This window comes from Cupressus sempervirens, chromosome 4 (assembly GCF_028749045.1).
Source record: "Cupressus sempervirens isolate cs-2001-9-10 chromosome 4, ASM2874904v1, whole genome shotgun sequence".
Classification (NCBI taxonomy): Eukaryota; Viridiplantae; Streptophyta; class Pinopsida; order Cupressales; family Cupressaceae; genus Cupressus; species Cupressus sempervirens.
Genome location: NC_143121.1, coordinates 790,729,305 through 790,750,967, shown reverse-complemented (window position 1 = coordinate 790,750,967; position 21,663 = coordinate 790,729,305). Strand labels below are relative to the sequence as shown.

The window sequence follows — 21,663 nt, the reverse complement described above, 5'->3', positions numbered from 1 at the left end:
AAAAACTAAATGCAGCATAACATTTTTCACCTTGTGGTGAAACTATCATAGCTCCTCCACCAGCTCCAATTTTTTATTTTCGAACCATCCAAAGATAGTTTCCAAACTTGATTATTCTGTTCGGAATCATGAGTGACATCATAAACAAGATTAGGCATAGTGGCATCAGGATCAAAGATCATATAAGTACCAAAACTAACATCTTGCATGTTGTTGTTCTAACTATCATAAACATTTTCTATAGCCCATTCATCCAAAAGAATGTCTGAAATTTCTTAAACCTACGTCTTTCTGGAAGCGTGATTACCATGCTCTTCTTGATCAAAAACAACACAAGTAGCATTAAGAGGATTAGGAACATAAGGTTCAATATGATCCTTGGCACATACTTCAGATCTAATGGATACCTTAGTCCCGTACCTAGATTGAAATAGCATATGTGACCAACGAGAAGATAGATATCCACCTATCTTTATTGTGAAATCTCGTGATAGGCAAAGGGCAAAATATGGTGGCAAATCTATGTCATAGATATCTTGGGTAATGGAAAAATTGAAGCAAGCATGAAGAGTCATGTTGGCATTTTTTTACGAGGCCTACAGTATTAACTGATGTGCCATCTAATTGCACCACTCCTTTCTCCTTTCGCTAGAGGCTCATATTTGAACTCTAACTTATCAGCAACCTTCTTGGAAACAATTGAATTAGTTGCCTCACTGTCTACCATGCAATTATGGACTAATTTATCTCCTATGATCAATGAAACATAAAAGGAGGGGGTTTGATAACTTTACCTTGTACCCCGCTCCCCTTCTTACTGTTGTCATCAGGAACAATAGGTTAATTTATTAACACAGCCTTGTGGGGATCATTAGCAGCTTGTTTAAAAATAATCTCATCCGATAAGGCTTTCTTTAACAAATCTGTTTGACCAGGTATGGCCAACAAATCCCATATTGACATTGTAATATTCATTTTCTTCATAATTTTCAACAATATTCAATGGCACAGTCGCATGTACCTTAGGCTGAACCTTTGTAGCAGCAGGTTGTACTAGTTGTTGCTCTTCTTTGTTGGCATTTCAAAGATTCCTTTCTGGTGCTTGTTGATCATTAGGCACAGATGATCCGACAACTACTACATTGTTATCTTTATTGTCATTTTCATTATCAAGTGCTCTTTTCTTAGACCTCGTATTAACAACTTGAGGATCATTACCATTTACAACACAAACCTCTTCTTCATGCCAATTCAAAAAAGTCGCATCAACAGGAGGAATATCTTGATGATGTCGTTGTTTATGTTCAGACTCAGGTATAGGCTGTGTGCTTGAAGTCCCCTTGGCCATTAGTGCTTGATTTACGACCCCATTAGAGTAGGTGGACTAATTGTGAGGCTGGACAAGGATAACACCAATTGAAATCAGCAACCACGCAACATCTTTTATGGGATTGGCAGCATTAAGATGTGCTATCCTATAAGGTCTGTATGATCTTTGATTTACATTCTGCTTATTTGTAGCACTATAACCTTGATAATTTTGCCTACTTTGGAACAGACCTTGATTTTGCTGCTGATGTCCTTAATTTGCAGTGTTATGTTGGGCCTGATATGGTTGTCCAGGCTGAAATTGTTGATTCTAAGGTATACCAGCTCATTGCCAAAAGTTTGTATTAGACTTTCAATCTTTTGCTGGCTTTTTATAATCTCCTACAACTCCTGAGAAGATCCTGCAATGGTGATTTCTTGGCTGGAAACAACTGGCAAAGGATTGGAAGGTCGAATTTGCACAGGCATGTTAGGTTCAATATTAAAAAATGGGCAAGGGAGGCCTAGGAGCAATCTTACTTGCCTGTATGAGAGTATTTTCCACCCTTACCATTATAGCAAATGCTTGAGGTAATGAGTACCTCCCATAGACTAAATCATGACAGAAATGTCGTTTGTTTAAACTTTTCACATAGTATAAGAAGGCATAATCAGCACTTGGCCTCACTGCAATGGGTATCCTATTCCACGTTTTCTGAAAACAAGTGTTGAAATTTGTCATTTGTTCTTCTGGAGCCCTTTTTGATTGTTGTTGACTTCTCTACAAGATCAGATTTCACCTCAAAAAACTTGGTGAAAGCATCACCCAACTCATCCCATGTATTGATTGAAGCTATAGGCAAGCATCTGAACCACTCTAGTGCTTTTGCTCTGAAGGATGCAGCCAATGGTCTGACAGCCACATTCTCTTGTGTCACATGATGAACATTAAAAAGAGATGCTATGTCTCTGATATGCTCAAAAGCTGTGGTTTGATCTTCTCCAATGAAATCTCGTAATGCTTTGAGAGCTACCAAAGGAATACCATTGTGCTATGCTAAACTCAATTGACTCCCTTAATTAAAGGGCACAAATGCAAAAGCCCTCAGTGCTACCATTGGTGGTGGCTAAAAATATGTTTGTTATTGCTGTACTAGACCTACAACAAAGGCTTCTTGAATGGTAGTGACCATAGCAAAGGCACTTGTAGTCATTGCAGGACTTGTACTTGTTGTTTCAGTGAAAACAACATAAACCTTAAGTTCAAATAGCTCTGTTCTGCAAGTTGGACTTGTTGAATGCTCGACATTCATTTCACTTGAGCAATTTCTTCTTCTATAAACTCGAATATCAGGTGTTGAATGATGTGTCATTTTAGCTGGCTTTAATCTGGCAAGAGTCCTTCCACACCTTTTTTGAGTTTCCAATTGTAGATATTCAAAAGAACCAGAACTCCTTGTCTAAACTTTTCTCATAAATCTTAAAAGCACTAATCTACTTAAACTTTCACAAAAAGAGACGCCAGATATGCAAAATTTAAATACATTGTCAGCATATAATAACAACAGAAAATTATCTCTAACTTCTAGCTGCAAACCATCCCACTAGGCGTGCCAAAATTGTTAACTCCAAAATTTTGAACCGTAATGCCAAGGTCCTAAAACTTTCCCAATTTTGGACTAACATTGGAAAAAAATACAAAATGATTGAACCTCCAAGTTCTTGACCGGTTCCTATATGGTATTAACTTGATGTTCACCTATCCTAGTGTATAACTGTAAACCTGATGTAAAAAGGAAAAACAAACAACCTTTAATGAAAAACTTGAATAAAATGTAGAAAAGAGGTGATACACCAAATAAACAATAAAGAGACAACACTTTCCCTAACACAGATTGAACTTACAGCAATTAGAAATGATACAACTTCCGATATATAGTCCAACACATCAATACTTCAAAAGGAAGATTTGAAATCAAAAAATATTAAAAGCAAATTAATGGCACTGTATATGTTTTATGTATTTTCCAAGTGCAGATCCAAATGCATATATACATACATACATACATACATATATATATATATATATAGGAGTAGAAGAGACATGTCTCTATGTTAATCAATATTGGTTACTATAACTTAATTTCCATTGGACATTATTAACAACTATAAATATGTGTGTGTGTGTGTGTGTGTGTGTGTGTCTAATTCGTGATTAATCAAATGAAATAGATCTCATTAAGGTAAAATGAAAGCGGTCTGAAGTTGTCATCATACCCGATTTGCAGGCTGCTTCAAATCTGGTACAACAAATGTATGTGGACCAAAGGGTAAATTATTCTCTTCAAAGCTGGCAAAGAGAGCAAGAGGCACTCAAACCCCAAGTAAAACATTTGCAATTTCGCATTTTGATAAATTATGTTTTCTCTTCACTTCTAACTTCTCAATATTTTATTTTATAGATGCTTCATTGCAAAGTTGGGGTGGAAATAATCCACATATAAAGAAATTTGCTTTCAGAATATTGTGCTAACCTTGTAGCTCGATCCATTCTGAGCGCAATAGCTGGTTATTTCACTCCATTCACACAAAGAAGAGAAACAAGTTAGTCCAAATATGCCTCAAAGACCTTGTCTATTTGCAATATAATCTTTGGTTGTGCATAAGAAATGCACAGGAAGCATCTGTTGGTCCAATTGATTTGGACGATATTGTAATGTCCCCATTTTTGTCGGCATCATAGTTTGAGAGATTGGCCTATTATTGTGATCCTTGTAGGCTAATTATTGTCGATAAAGGGTCTTTTGAGGCAGAGGTTTGGCTATAGGAGGGTTTTCTCTTCTTCACAATTCAGTATATTTCAGTTTGATCTTTGTTTGACCCAGATTGAACTTTGTTTGGGCTTAGTTTCATGCACCTTCTATTTATGGCAAGTCGGGTGATGATTGAGAGGGGCCTTTTCTATTTTAGGAAAGTGCATTTGATCACATGGGGAAATAATAGGTGTGACTCCTATTTCAAACATCATACTTAAAGGATAAGTGTTTTGGGAGTTATTATTATTTTAATGGCCAAATTCTTATTGAATCATTAAATGGCTTATTATAAATTTATAATTTCACTTAAGTTGAAGGTTGCATTGGAAGGGACCATTTATTTAATTAATTATAAGCCTAAGTCAAGTATTAAATATAAAAGTTCAAGGAGTTTTTATATTTTAAACTTGAAGTCATGTGCTAGAAAAGTTATTTATTAAAACAATCTAATAGAAGCTTCTAACTAATGGTGCATTGGTGAAGCCGAGTGGATTATAAAAGGTGGCTTCATGAAGCAAATGAATCATCCAATTATCTAGTTTTCTTTTGTTGATTTGGTGAGATTTTGTGAGCTTATTGATTTTTGTGCCCTTGTTTAAGTATAAGAGTTTGAAGCTGAGAAGTGTCTTCATAATCACTGTTGAGGTATAATGATTATTATATGCTAGATATTTGTTGCATCTCCCCTACTACCATTATTGCATCTAGGAGATTCGATTGAATTGAGAATCATTATGTCTTCTATTGTTCATACTGTTGCTAAGGAAACTAGTTTGGATGATTCTGCTAGTAATCTAGAAATTGTATTTGAGAAGCGGGTTTGTGTTGAAGAGTGTGATGTGTCTGGAGATTGTTATTACATTACAAATACTTGCATTTGGCCTGGGGATCCATTAGCGTTTTTTGGAGGTGTTGTCACCATTAATTTGGGCAGCATTTGGTATTATAATTGGTTGTCGTTTTCATTATTGGCAGTGTTTCCATTATCCGCCTAGTTGCCTACATAATCAATGCCTTGCATCACCATCAAAAGTGTCGAGTTTCAACACACCAGGCCTACATTTGTTTGCCACGCCTTGCATGTATTTACTAGAGCCTGTGGTTGGATTTTTGAGGCACGTGTTTGAGAAATTAGGGGCCTACAAATTACTGGTAGAGACCTGCATTTATTTCCAAGGGCATCCTGAGACCTGCGGTTAATTCATAGCAACCTTCATCAAAGTAGAAGGTGGAGATAGATGTTTCAGATTACACCTTAGACATTGGGGAAAATTGCCTTTGCTTTTAAAACAGGTTCTTGTTTGAATCGACTTTGCAAAATATATACAGTTCATGAAATCCAATGTTGGATATTAGTTTTGAGTTGTATAATTTAGTGGCATATTGTTATTTACAATATCTTCAACACTAATTTTTTTAATGCACATATATGTATTTGACGAGCACAAATTAAAACTTGGATAAATCTGAAGAACAATAAAAACATATTTGTATTTCCAATTGCATTGTTGGAGAGTTTGTTAGCCAAGTGTTTGACGTAATGTCAGACAACTAAATAATAAAGAAGTTAGCATTTGTCTAAGCCATAACCAACCATGGTTATTAAAGTGGTATCGAAGCGGTTTCCTGCCAGCTTGCAGGAATTGGGCTCAGTTATCAGTTTGATTTAGTGATTGGTATTCAGTAATGTGGATGGTGACAAAAGATTCATTTTGGGTAGACATTATACCCGCAGAACACGTACTTCACCTCCTAGGGATGAAGAACCTAAGATACAGTTTGATATTCTGAAAGAGTTGAATGTGTTAGTGAATGAGTAGACTCAGAATCACAAGCGGATGACAAAACTGATTTCAAGTCCAGAATTTGAGCAGAGCATGATATCGTTTTTTCAACAAAAGAAACATGATGGGGCATTGGACACTATTAGAAAGCAAGAAAAAGTTTTCAGTCAAAACCCAAAATCTGATTTTTATATCAGCAATGGCCCACATGAGATTACAGTTGCACCTAGTGTCATAGAAAAGTTTGAAAATGTTGTGGATAGAGTAATGGATGATAGTGTACATGTTATTGATGATACCGAGGAAGATAACATGGATATTGATAGGCACATGAGTTCTGATTTGCATCACAATAGTGAGGATTGTTGGTATCATGATGATATAGTGATAGCTACAGATGTGCAAAACATTCCTTTTAAGTTATCACGTGACAGTGCTCATATGTTGGGCATAGTGGATATGGGGTGTGATTGGAATTCCTGTCTGGTTGAGTCGGATGATGCAGTTGTTGGCATGGGTTCCTAGGATCATACATTTGATGGCGATAAAGTGATAGTGGGAGTGAGACCGTGCAATGATACTGTCATACCACCAGCTACTTCCATGCTAGATGAGCCATCCAGTGAGGTAATTAGCAGCACTACTTTACACATTCAGGTGTGTGTTGTTGATAGCACACATGAAGTTGATTATGAGGTGAGTGATGTAGAGACATTTTGATATTATAGTACATACTTTCAGCTTGTGGACAATTCTAAGTTCGACATGGATGTAGCATTGTCTTATAACAATTCACTTTTTGAGGTTGATCACTAACCTGAGTGGAATTGGGCACAGTTTACCCCATCCACAAACACAGTTCAATTTCCTATAGCAGTAGTTGGTGATGTTCCTGTAGCCATAGGTTATGATGAGGACGTGGTTACATCCATTGCAGTTACAAGTGTTGATTCAAACGGGACGAGTGCATTTGTTGAGCAACAGATGTTGTACAATGTCCTTCTGGGTAGGCTTCTACTCAGTGTTCCGCATCCTTCTTGTGCATCGAGATTTCAGACAGGGCTCACAAAGGAGTTTTGGGATGTGTGCATGGTACCGAGCACTTATGGTTTTACTTTTGGCTCTCATGTCCATGATCTTTTTTAGGTGCATAATTCGATTGCGCATGTGTTAGACAATATGTATGGCATCTCACTTTGCACAATTTGGGGAAGCAATCTTTGTCAGCTTACCAAGTTACTTCTTTGTGCAATGTTCACTCCTATGATATCTGTTGTCAGTAAAATTATAAAATAGCCAACGGGCAAATTAGCATGTTGTCGGTAACATTATACAATAGTCGACAGGTAGATTAGCATGTTGTCAGTAAAGTTATAAAATAACCGACTAGTAGAATTAATTATATCCGAAGGGCACAACAGTTGAGTCACCCCTTCAAGAAGGTATATGTACACTGTCTGAAATGGACTTTAAGCATCATTGAAAGCACTAGGTAATCTCTTCGGCATATATGCGAATAATAAAAGGAGTACTGCTGTATTACATGTTCTTGTCTATTGTCTGTATGCATTAAACTATTTACCCCATATGGTAAACATTTGGCGTCGTTGCCCAATGGACCTGGAATGTAGGCAAAGAAATGAAGACTAATGCCGAATCAGCTGAACAAAAATAAGAATAAGCTAAAGGAAAAAGATGAAATACACACCGCACAAGGGAATTTAATTTTGGCACAATAGGCCAAACGCACATGGAGGTTTCAGCAGATTGTCGACGGACACCAAAGCACCGAGGAATTGTTGGAAGAGACTCGACAGTGGTTGGATTTGGTGAATGAAACAAGGGAGGAATTTATTAACCTGTAAACACCGAGGGAAGAGAATCCAGACAGAAGGGAATTAACTAGCACGGCTCGGAGTACCGAGACAGCACAAGCGTGGAGTGAACTCTTCGTCCGCGATACACTTCCGGAACGGACAACTTTGCTTACCAAAGACCCTTCTTCACCAAATAACACGGCTGTGGGAAATAAGACGGCTGTCTGAAATAGCACGGGTGTTCAGAACAGCGCCGGTGTACAAAACAGTGCATGTGTGCAGAACAGCGCAGGAGTGCAAAACAATGCAAGTACACAAGTACCTCAAACTCGAATAGTAATGGCTGGACCAAAGGAAAAATTGCCAAAGTTTGATGCTGATGGAATGGCCGATCCAATCAGACACTATAAGACGTGTGAAACAATTTGGACAGCGAATGGCATAACCGACACAAATGAATAGGTCCAACAATTTCCAGTAACCCTAAGGAGTGTAGCAATTGATTGGTTTATCGATGCGGATCCCCAAAAATTAACTTCCTGGGCAGCAGTTAAAAAGGAGTTTATCACCAAGTTTCAATTGCTGCAAGACGACAATGATATTGTAGCAGAAATATACACCACAAAGCAAAGGAAAAATGAAACAGTTCGTTTATATGCCAAAAAACTAAAAGAATTAATAAATAAAATAGAAAGTAAGCTGGTAGATGGGCTAAAAAAGCGATGGTTCATTGAAGGACTACGCCCGGAGTTAAGGAAGAAAATGAAGATTGTGCCGCCATCACCATACACCGAAGCGTACAATCAGGCAATGGACTTAGAGAGTGAACAAAAAACGAAAAAGAAGAAAAAAAGTAGCTCATCCGACTCAAATGACTCGTCTTCAGAAGGAGATAGCAGTGGTGACGAAAAGGACAGTAAGAAGGTCCGAGCTCTCCAGAAGGATATGATGAGAATGATGAAGGAATTTAAGAATATGCAGAAAGAGACAAAGAGAAATGAGCTATGGTGTACAGAATGCAAGATAGAAGGTCACACAAAGGGATCCTGCCAGAAAAACCAGTTCTATGATATCTGCCAAATTATGGGTCATTCCAAAAAAGAATGCTCCTTCAATATGAAAATAAGAGGGCATCAACAAGTGCTCCTGACACAGGAGACTTCCACGTGGGAGGGAGCGGAAACACCAGCAATGACGGTGTCACTTCGAGTGGGTACAGAAATAATAGAAGAGGACAAAAAAACAATACCAACAATAATAATGGAAGCCGCAGCTGAATTCAGTACGATGCAAACGGTTGTAATGACGATGTCACTTCGAGTGGGTACAGAAATAATAGAAGAGGACAAAACAACAATACCAACAATAATAATGGAAGCCACAGCTGAATTCAATACGATGCAAACGGTTGTCCGATGGTTCAATGCCGAGCATGCAATTTGTGGGGCCACTTTGCACGGAACTGTACATTAGCAAACACACCAAAGTTGTTATGTAGATGGTGCGGTCCTAGAGATCATGAAGATGCCCAGTGCCCGAAATCAAAATCCGGAATAAATTTGATCAGCATCGGGATGGACGAAAAGGAAGTTTTGGCAATCACACGGAAACAGGAAAAAATGTACCTAGACCTGATGGAGGAAAAGAAGAGACTGGAAGAAGCATGGGAAAAAATTGAGAAAGGGATGCAAGCAAAAAAAGCACAAATAAAGGATACTGCGGGTACCTCTATGAGAAACTGCGCAAAACAGAACATTATAAGACAGATATTACAAACTAAAGTACTAGTCAAAATAAACGATCTGCTGCTCACAATGCCTCAACTTCGATTGGCACTCACAACCATCGCTCCAACTGCTAAATTACCAGGAGAACACGGAAGGGAGAAAGAAAGTGGAGCAAGTGCAACGGACCCAATGCTGCTAGCGCTCACATCCGGACAGCATCCGGTGGTCGTAGATATAGGTATATTAGGAATGGTTCTTTCAGACACAATTGTGAATGGAGGTTCAAGGGTAAATGTCCTACCAGAAGATACCTGGAAGAAGCTGGGACAACCGATGTTGTGGCCACCTACGTTCCAATTACTAATGGCGGACCAACACGGCATTAAACCTCTCGGGGTCCTGATGGCACAACCAGTGACTATTGGAACACAGACGTCCTACTCAACTTCCTTGTCATCCCGCTGAAGAGGAGAGGATATGACGTCATTCTGGGCCGAGGATGGCTTGTACAAGCAAGGGTTAAGCATGAATGGAAGAAGAATACCCTATCAATGTAGCGTGAAGGCAGAAGATTCATAATTGACCTGCACACACAAATTGTAGGTAAGGAGGCAGTGTCGTCGAATTCCGAAGGTGAAGGTGGAGGGGATGACGAGGGGAAGAAGAGAATGGAACCTGATGAAGAGGGAGTATTGAGATTGAAAGAAGGGTCGAATGAGGACGATCTAGATTCAGTGAACGGATTATTTCACTGGCAGATGGAGGATTATGAACTCTTCCCAAGCTGCAACATTTTGGGTGTCAAAGAAGAAAAAGGAAGAAATGAATTCTCGGAGGAATATAGTGAACTAAAAGAAGGAGAAGCGCAGGTGGATGAAACATTAGCCCATACGTTTAGTGAAGATACGTTGATAAAATATGAAGAGGCCACAGTACAAACCACGAACCTCAGAGATGATATTGAACCAAAAAAATACTGGTGGGAGAAGAGAAAGCTTTGACAATACACCATACGGTTGGAAATTTGCAGAAAGAGACCTAGAGGTGCACCATACGGCAAGCACAAGGCAAGGGAAAAATACTGTACAAACAAGGAGCTACCATCGTACGGCCTTCTAAAAGTAGGTAAGGAAGTACTATACAGCCTAGACAAAGCAACCGTACGGATTCAAGAAAGGACCGTACGAACCAACTAGGGTACCGTGTGGTACCGTGCGGACATGAGTACAACATCACCATACGGTACATGAACAAAACTATACGGCCACAAAGGGTGATACACGTTGCCAGACAACACCGTTTGGTCAAACAAGGTAACCATACGGACAACTAGAAGAGGCTACAATACGAACACACATGCACTGTCTGTGAAGGAGAAAGCACCGTACGACCTTCTATATGGCAGAAGATAAACATAGGGCCGTGTGGACATATAAGAGCATTATTGGGAGGAAGAAAGTACCGTACGTCATATGGAGGAGCAATTAAAACAACAGAAAGACGTGGAAGTGGCCATATGAAGATATTTCATATGACTGTACAGCTCAACAAATGAAAACATCAAGCACCGTACATTATCAACATACATGAAAGTGAAAAGTGCAAAAGCCGTACGGCCAAAAAAGAGAAGTTTGGATCATACGCCCGAGAGTTGAAAGAAGTCGCTATATGGCCCTTGCAGGATCGGTGGGAGAATGAAGGAGGCATTGCCATACAATCAATCAGTGCAGGCATGGAGTGTCTGTGTACCAGAGGTGGACGAAACAACAGAGCAAGCCTTTTGAGAGGGGTGATACGCTTTGAGGCACTCAGAATAGGTGTTGGACGTGAGGCTGTCTTGGTGGATGCATAAAGAGCTCGAGAGGAGTTGATCATCCAGTTGAAGGCAATACCGTGACACTTGGCTCAGTGTACCCAGGAGTTGGAAACAGAGAAAGCGGCACAGGTGGCTATCAAGGTCAGCTTGACTAAGGAAATAGTATTGTGTTAGCAAAGGCTACAGATGCAACGTATTTTGGAGACCAGTTCGATGCAGGCACGGAAAGAATGTGAAAGTGGTGTGACAGAAACATATCTATCTTGTTATAGTTATTCAGTTAATGTATCTCGTTTTGTTAATCTGTCTCGGATATTTTGTAATTGTTGCTTGGAGACGACTTTTCTTTTTGTGGGGGATGATGTTGTCGGTAAAATTATAAAATAGATGATGAGCAGATTAGCATGTTGTCAATAAAATTATAAAATAGCCAACGGGTAGATTAGCATGTTGTCGGTAAAGTTATAAAAAAGCCAATGAGTAGAATTAATTATATCCGAATGGGTGCGACGATTGAGTCACCCCTTCGGGAAGTTATATGTACACCGTCCGAAATGGACTTTAAGCATAATTGGAAGCACTATGTAATCTCTTCGGCATATATGCGAATAATAAAAAGAGTACTGATGTGTTACATGTTCTTGTCTATTGTCTGTATGCATTAAACTATTTACCCCATACAATAAACAATATCAACAGTCAAACTTATTTCAGTTTGGCACATTTTGTCAGCTAGATTGGTGATCGTGGAAGAAGAAACATATGCTAAAAGATATTTGTATTATATTTTTCAAACCTATTATTATGCATTGTGACAATACAAGTATAATTAGTATGTATAAGAATCTACTTTTACATTCTAAGACTAAGCACATTGAAACTAAGTATCATTTTTTGAAAGAGGTGGTTACTGAAAGGGAATTTAGATTGGAGTGTGTGAGTAAAAAATTGGTGGTCATAGGGACATTACACAATTCTACCCTTGGGACCAAGGTGGATTTATGTCTTATTTGTCTCTGAGATTGCTTGGGGACAACTAATCTGAGGAAGGGCAGACTGTAATGTCCCCAATTTTTGTCGGCATCGAAGTTTGAGAGATTCCTATTATTGTGATCCCCATAGGCTAATTATTGTCGATAAAGGGTCTTTTGAGGTAGAGGCTTGGCTATGGGAGGGTCTTGTCTTCTTCTCAATTCAATATGTTCCAATTTGGTCTTTGTCTAAGCCAAATTAGACTTTGGTTGGGCTTAGTTTCAAGAAGCTACTATTTATGGCAAGTCGGGTGATGATTGAGAGGGACCCTTTCTATTTTTGGAAAGTGCATTTGGTCACATGGGGAAATAATAGGCGTGACTCCTATTTCAGACAACATACTTAAGGATAAGTATTTTGGAAGTTATTATTATTTTAATGGCCAAATTATTATAAAATTACTAAATGACTTAATATAATGTTATAATTTAACTTTAAAATTTCACTTAAGTTGATTGTTGCATTGCAAGGGACCATTTATTTAATTAGTTATAAGCCTAAGTCAAGCATTAAATATAAAAGTGCAAGGAATTGTCATATTTTATAGTTGAAGCCATGTGCTCGAAAAGTTATTTCTTGTAAGAATCTAACTTGTTTTTGTTGGTTTGGTGAGATTCTTTTAGGTTATTGACTTGTGTGCCTTTGCTGAAGTATAAGGGTCTGAAGCTGAGAAGTGTCTTTGTAATCATTGCTAAGGTATAGTGATTATTATATGTTGGATATTCGTTGCATCTCCCCTACTATCTTTACTGTGTCTAGGAGATTTGATTGAATTGAGAATCATTGTGTCTTCTACTATGCATACTATTGCTAAGGAGACTAGTTTGGATGGAATTTGTCTTTTCGAAGCGGGTGTGTGTTGAAGAGTGTGACATGTTTGGAGACTGTTATTACATTACAAATACCTATGTTTGGCCTAAGGATCCATTAGAGTTATTTGGAGGTGTTGTCGCCATTAATTTGGGCAACATTTGGTATTATAATTGGTTGTCATTTTAATTATCTGCAGTGTTTCCATTATCTGCCTAGTTGCATACATAATCAAAGCCTTGTGTCACCTTTAGAAGCGTCGATTTTCAACACACCAAGCCTACACTTGGTAGCAACGCCCTATATGTATTTACTGGAGCCTATGGTTGGGTTTTAGAGGCACGTGTTTGAGGAATTAGAGGCCTGCGAATTATTGGTAGAGGCCTACGTTATTTCCAGGGGCATCTTCAGACCTGAGGTTAATTTATAGCAGCCTGCATCAAACCAAAAGTGGAGATAGATGTTTCAGATTGCAGCTTGGACATTGGGAGAAATTGCCATTGCTTTTTAAAAAGGCTCTTGTTTGAATCAACTTTACAAAACAAATACAGTTCATGAAATCTAAGGTTGGATATTATTTCTAAGTTGTATAATTTAGTAGCATGATGTTATTCACGATATCTTCGGCACTGATTTTTTTAATGCATAAATTTGTGCTTAACAAGAACACAAATTAAAACTTGGATAAATCCAAAGCATATTAAAAACATATTTGTATTTCCAATTGCATTGTTGGAGAGTTTGTTAGTCAAACAGACAACTAAATAATAGAGAAATTAGTGTTTGTCTAAACCATAACCAACTAGGGTTATTACAGATATAGATGCTTAAAATGACTGGATGATGCGGGAGTGGCCTCCATTGTTGATGGAGGATGAAATCATTGGTTTGGAGTGGCAGGCTATAGCGGAGTGGAGAAGGAGGGTGGATTTGGTTTCACATTGGATGATATTGAGAAAGACGACAACGTTACAAGATTCAAGAATTGGCAAATTAACGGATTTCCGGATGATTGATTGATTAACAGATGAACAAATGCATTCCTTATAAAGAATTACAAGGACATTGTTTCTAAGTAGACTAAAGATGAAATTAGAAACAAAATTGAAGACGGGATAGGAATCATTCCTATATGGACTGAAGACAAAAGAGATAGGATAGGAAACATTCCTATCTAGACTAAAAGACAAACTATAGGCAAGTAGTTGACCATTATAGAAAGTATTTAACTAAGGAGATAATATCTTAATAAAGATACTAAAAATATTATCTTAATACCCTCCCTTAATAGTCAATGTACGGATGTCGGAATATTCTGGGATAACTGAGACCCTCCCTAGATCTACAGAATGCTGAAACCAAGAAGCTTTGCCAGAAGAGTGTTATGACTGAAAACAGATTACAATTACAAAACTTCGTTTTTGTGGAAAAAATGATAAAACCCAGAATCTAACGCAACCTTGCATATTACAAACAACATGAAATGATTTTTGAGGAGAAAATCAACAAACCCAGAAAAATAGAAACAGTTCAAAAGGCGAAAAATGCAGCTTCGCCTTGATCAGGAAGCTCATCCAAACGGCAATACTCGAAGATGGTTAACATGCGCTGCTTCCAGTGGTTATAATTGCGGACATTGAATTGTAACTTCCCTCCAACATCAGATTAGTCAAAGATGCCATTTTGAAGAATTCAGGTACAAACTTCAAGGCTGAAATTCAACAGGCACAGATTTCAAGGCAAATTCCAAAAGACCTAGAAGAATCAGAGTGACCTAGAAGAGAGCTCAAAAAATCCAGAAGGAATCTACTTTCGGTTTTTGGATACGTTGGCTCGAAAATTGAGACACAAAAAATGAGGCACCCAGAAAAAATGGATGACAACCCAATTGAGCTCTCGAAAAACTCACCACGAATATGTGATTAGAAAAAAATTTTGACTCCAAAAATTAGGGTTTCGAGCAGAAATTCAGTCAGCAGCCATGGAGGTCAAATCTACAAAAAACAGTTGATTTTCTGGAAAAAATGGTCGATTTGGCAGTGGCTGGTATTTGCTGGGAAAAAACACAGAACCGTCAGACAAGAACGACGATATCAGACCTCCAAAAATGGGCAGAGATTGTTGTTTCACGTGGATGGAAAACACACAGCCGTTTAAAACACGGCAGCCAAAAAACGCAGACCAAAATAAATCCGCGATTTTCAACAATCAGACCTGTGATTTGCCAAAAAAACTCGGACCATTAATGCAATGTGGAGTTGCAGAAAACGTGTGTTGAAAAAACACGGGAGTTGCAGACGAGCTGAGGTAGGGTTTGCGGAAAATTCCCAAAAAAAAACTGCTCGCAATTTTTTTTTAAAAACAATTGCTCCCAGCCTGCAGTAACGAGATTTGCACGAGATTTGTAGACAAACCCGAATTCGGGATTTTCTCTAGGCCGAAAACCCTAGGCGGGTTTGAGAAAAAATCTATGGAAATAATTTTGAAAAAATTTGAACAAATAATTTCACGAAGAAATTATAAATTTTTCTGAAAAAACTTAAGTATTAGCTCTGATACCATGTTACAAGATTCAAGAATTGGCAGATTAATGGATTCTCAGATGATTGATTGATTAACAAAGGAACAAATGTGTTCCTTATAAAGAATTACAAGGATAGGAAAGAAACTGAAGACAGGATAGGAAACATTCCTATATGGACTTAAGACAAAAGAGACAGGATAGGAAACATTCCTATCTAGATGGACCACAGACAAGTAGTTGACCATTATAGAGAGTATTTAACTAAGGAGATAATATCTTACTAAAGATATTAAAGATATTATCTTAATAGACAAGAACTCAGATGAGGAATCATTGTCAGTGTCGGTAGGAGCTATATCCAAGATGGAGAGAAAGCCACACACATCAACAAAGATACTGAGTGAGGAGGCACAATCACGCCAAGCGCAGAGTTCTACTTCTAGGACTACAACCTCTAGTTCCTCTCCCTTATTTGCAAGTATGGTAGGGAAGAGAAAGATATAATTATAATGATGTAATTACTTCTAGTTTTCTAGAAACTATTTATTATTTTGGTTCCAGCCATCAACATTTCACATGAGAATGAAATTATTTGTTTGTTTTGTATTCTCATTATTTTAGTCATTGGACGCATCTTCTCATTGAATTTTGTAAAAACTATGCTTTTCAATTAAATTTTAGCTATATTTTTAGTTTCCTGAGTTTTTTGCCTAAGTTATTTAAAAAACGGGGCTGATTTTTCCCACATTTTTCAGGCTTGGTGAGTCTTTTCCGAATCCAAATTTTCCAACTATGATTGAAATAACTCTCAAAAACCTAGCTTCCTTAGGATCTCTAGCTACTTCTTGCTATTCTTCAAGTCATCCTCACTTTCATCTCTTGCCTTAATATCAGCTCCTCTATGCAACTCCTCTTGCAAAGCTTGCACTTGTCTCTGGGCAACTCTAAAACACTCTTTTGTCACACCCATAACTCTTCTACTGCAGTCCCTTTGTGGAGGCATTCTCTACACTTCTCTCTCAAACTCACAACCACGATGCTGATGCAAATTGCCTCACGTTTGGCAATCTATCTACACACTCAGTAACTTCCACTTTGATAAGGGTACTTCCCTTACTAACGCAAACACACACAACACAACAGAGAAATAAATACAAAACTGCAAGGACAAGAAGACTTGCTTCCTATTATCTTCAACGAAATGACATTACAATACACAGGAAAAGTAGCATGCTACAGCCACATGGGCCTTCTTATTACAACAATTTGCAAGACAAACCCACAAACTACACTTCTGGAACTGAGGTCCTAAACCCCTACTTCATCCCTGTATATATAGCACCAATAACTGTATTAGAATATTCTAGAAAGTGAAACTTTCATCTTTTGGCACCCAACAATTTGAAATAATGGGTTTAGCACATTAAAAAAAAATGATAAATGGTTCATGTAAATATAGCAATAGTTTGATGATAATTTTGCAGAATCAACTTTTGTGTACCTTCAATGTTCAAGCATGAACAGATAAAAAAAACCTAAACTAATATACAACACCAAAGTGTGATTCCTCAATTTGTATTTTAAATTTTTTACTATTGGTTCTAGTCATTTTGTGGCACCTCCCATGCCAAGGATATTTTGGGGTGTAAAGTTTAGTTACAGATTTCTCTTACAGTACTAAAGTATGTATGTGTTTATTTCAGGTACAATCATTGCAAATGAAGGATTCAATGTGCTGCACAATAAATATAATTTCAATGCAAATATAATATAATAGTTCCTTCAAGTTAGATGTTTGTACTGCCTCTGATCTGCCCACGTTAATCAATTTGTATGCAAACAATATCGGGTGGGATACGATGTTTATACAAGGGTCGTCAGGTATATGGGCAAATGGGCATGTCTCCAAAATCAGTGGCATGCCCATTCACCGATACACCCGATCAGTGGTATGGTCACACCCTATTAATTAGTCATAATAAAATTAATTAATTCAAGACTTAATGAAGTCCATCGCAATCGATCATGATCCGTATAAATACGATCATTACTAAGATCATTCTCCAATATAACACAATCATTATATGCACAGTCAATTCTGAATGCTGCGATCACCCTAAATAATATAGATTATATCCATGCATATATACATATCAATATTCAACACATATCGACATGTATATATACATGAGTATATTCTAATATGATCAGCACAATTATCTGAACTAAAGCTACATATTTCAACACTCCCTCTTAGCTAGGGAAGACAAAGTGCATATGAGTTCTTCTCATTATGAGACGTAATATCCTCTAGATATTTTAAGAAAATCAAGTCTCATGATATTCTTTCAATTTTGACTGTACACAAATATCAAGCCTCATGATATCCTCCATGGCATATCCATAGATATTAAGTCACATAATATCCACCATGAGTTTGAACATATTGATCTTCAATAGATATCAAGTCACATGATATCCATCAATTATGCTCTTTTAACTATTATGATTTTTCCAAGAATATCAAGTCACATAATATTCATCATAATAGTAATCTAATAATTTAAAGTCGTCACCTTATATTATTAGCGTCAACATTCCAATATTAAAGATTGTCTCCTTTTAATACTAAACATAGGGTAGGCCCATGAGTCATAGAGTCCCACATATGACAAAAGAGTGTACATTTTAAACATCTTTATTAATTAGAACAAATTTTCAAGGTGAGAGTCAATCTCATTAACTTATATTTTAACCAAGCCAAGTTTCTTTTTGAAATGATCAACCTTAACTTTAGGAAGTTCCTTGGTAAGAATGTCAGTTGTTTGATCAGCTGTATTGATATACTCTAAATGAATAGCTCTTCTTTCCGCCATGTCTCTTACATAGTGGTAAGGAATTTCTATATGCTTGGATCTGTCATGAAATACCAGATTCATGGATAACTTGATACAACTTTGGTTATCACAATAAATAGTGGTAGGTTTCATAGGCTCACCAAACAAGTTAGACAGCAACTTCTGAAGCCACACCCATTGCTGCTGCAATGTACTCTGTCTCAGTAGAACTTTGAGCAACAGAAGCTTGCTTTTTGCAAATCCAAGAGATCATAGCTGATCCTAAGCTGAAACAACATCCTGGTATGCTTTTTCGGTCTTTCACACTTCCCGCCCAATCGGAATCAGTAAATCCAAGTAATTTGAAGCTGGTATTCTCATATTTAAGTTCATACCCAATAGTACCTTGAAGATACCTTAACATATGGTCCAAAGAAACAAGATGAATCTCACAAGGTTTACACATGAACTAACTCAATGCATTAACAACATAGCAGATGTCAGGTCGAGTATTTACAAGATACATCAGAGACCCAATTATCTGTCTGTATAAAGTAGGATCAACTAATCTGGATTCAGCACTTGCTTCCTTTAGCTTGTGTAAATTTGTTTTCATAGGTGTAGACATAGTTTGACAGTCCCACATTCCAAATCTTTTCAAAATATCAATAGTATACTTCTTTTGATGTACAAAGATATTCCCAAAATTCTGACGTACTTCCAAACCAAGAAAGTAATGAAGAATTTCTAAGTTCTTCATTTCGAATTCAAAAACCAAATCTTTCTTACACTGATTAATGAGATGTTCTTCCCCTATAATCAGAAGATCATCCACATAGAGAATTAGAATTAACATATCATCTTTAATTACCTCAAAGTAGAGATTTGCATCAGCCACGTTCTTGGTGAATTAGGGAGTTAAAAGGTATTTGTCAATCCTTTCATATCAGGCTCGAGGAGCCTGTTTGAGTCCACATAGAGCCTTCTTCAATTTACATACATAAGAGGCAGCATCACGTGTCACAAACCCTTATGGTTGTTCTAGGTATACTTCTTCTTCGATTTTCCCATTAAGAAAAGCAGTTTTTACATCCATTTGATGTATTTTCCAACCTTTGGCAACTGCGATAGCTATTACAACTCTAACAAAGGTGTACCAAGCAACTGGTGCAAAAGTTTCTTCAAATTTGATTCCTTCCTTTTGAGAAAAACCTCTAGCCACAAAACGAGCTTTATGTTTTTCAATGCTGCCATCTGCAGCATACTTCACTTTGAAGAGCCATTTTGAAGACACAACAGATTTTTACTTAGGTTTCGGAACTATGTCCCAAACATCATTTTTTAATATAGACTGGTATTCTTCCACATTGGCATCTTTCCAAGCTTGATGTTTAAGTGCTTCAGAAGTACTTGAAGGTTCAAGGTTCGGACCCTCACACATGAAAGCATTGTATGTCAATTTTCTAGGTCTCTTGCTTTCTTAGAAAGTTCTTGAAGGTATTGCGAGTCCATCTCCTTCTTGTATTATTTTCCTTGCCCAAAGTGGCCTTTTAGAGTGGTCAAGACTCTCTTCTTGAGTCTCGGGATGGATTTCAGTTTCAATTGAAGTCTCTTCAGGTACTCCCTCTAAATCTCAGGAGCAAGAGCCTCTTCTTGAGATAAATCAAATGTATCTAGTTCATCAGAAGTTTTGGCTCTTCTAAAAGCAATGTCTTCCTCAAAAATGACATCTCTACTTAGTTCTATTTGCTTTTGTCCTAGTATGTAGACTCTATATCCTTTTACTATTTCACTAAAACCAATAAGGGTATCCTCTCTTCCGGAAGTTTCTAACTTTGTCCTCTTCTCCTTAGGTACATGAACATATACAGAACATCCAAATATCCTAAAGTGACTAATGTCAAGTTTATTTCCAAAAAATGCTTCTTCAGGAGTCTTATTATCCAAATATAAGTGAGGATATCTATTTTGAATATAGACTGTTGTGTTGAATGCTTCAACCCAGAAGGACATACTCAAACTTTGATCAAAAATCATAGCCCAAGCAGCTTCTACAATAGTTTTGTTCTTCCTTTCAGCAACCCCATTTTGTTGAGGATCGTAGGGGACTGTGAATTCCCTCTTAATCCCAGTGAGTTTGCAGAACTCTTTGAATATTTCAGAAGTATACTCTTTCTCATTAGTTGTTCTCAGAACTTTAATGTTCTTACTGAAGGAGTTCTCAATGATAGTTTTGAATTTTGAATCTCTTCAAATTATTTGCATTTAAGGAAGTATATCCAAGTCTTCTTTGAAAAATTGTCAACAAATATCACATAGTACAAGAACCCTCCTATAGATGGTAAAGACATGGGTCCACATAGATCAGAATGTACTAGTTCCAACACTTCTTTAGTTTTGCTCAAACTATGAGGAAATGGCTTTTTGGTATTTTTCCCTAAGGCACAACCTTTACATGATTCATTGTGAATATGGCTTAACTTGGGCATTCTGGTTACTAACTTCTGCATTGATATTAGGGCACAGAAGTTGATATGACCTAGTCTTCTATGCCATATTTCATTTGAATCTGAGGTCTCATGTACAAGTGCAAGGTTTGTCTTAGCACATAGCTCATATAAAAATCCTTGTCGTACTCCTATTGTTAGAGCCTTCTTTATGGTTGAACTTTTAGGCCATGCTAGTACTTTACCTCCCATGAATGCAATTCTATAACCATCATCTTCAAGTGCAGATATAGATATTAAATTTCTCTTAATACCTAGAAATAAAGAACTCCAAAATGTTGAATAGAACTTCCAAATTTCAATTTTATGGTGTAGGTCCCAATTCCTTTTACGGAATGTGCAGAATCATCACCAATTGTAACTTCTTCATCTATTTCTATTTGCATGCTTTCTAGGTTATCTTGATATCTAGTGATGTGTCTTGAGGATCCACTGTCAACTATCCATGTATTAGATTTGGTTGATATCTAGCTGGACAATGCTGAATAAAAGGCATATTTCTCAGATTCATTGCCTTCATTTGACTTTTCAAATTTTGCAAAAGATGCTTGAGGTCTAGATCGATCGGGACAATTTATTGCATAATGTCCAAATAGATCACATCTAAAATATTGAATTTTGGACAAGTCTTTCTTCTGATTGGATTGTCCTTTTCAATGAAAGTGTAATGGACACCCAGGAATGC

The 21,663-nt window shown here is 37.3% G+C and overlaps 1 protein-coding gene across 2 annotated transcripts in view; it reads right to left on the bottom strand.

Moving 5' to 3' along the window:
* TIC62 (NAD(P)-binding Rossmann-fold superfamily protein) overlaps window positions 1–21,663 on the bottom strand; it is a 158,752-nt gene that overhangs the window by 63,978 nt on the left and 73,111 nt on the right. The window lies entirely within an intron of this gene.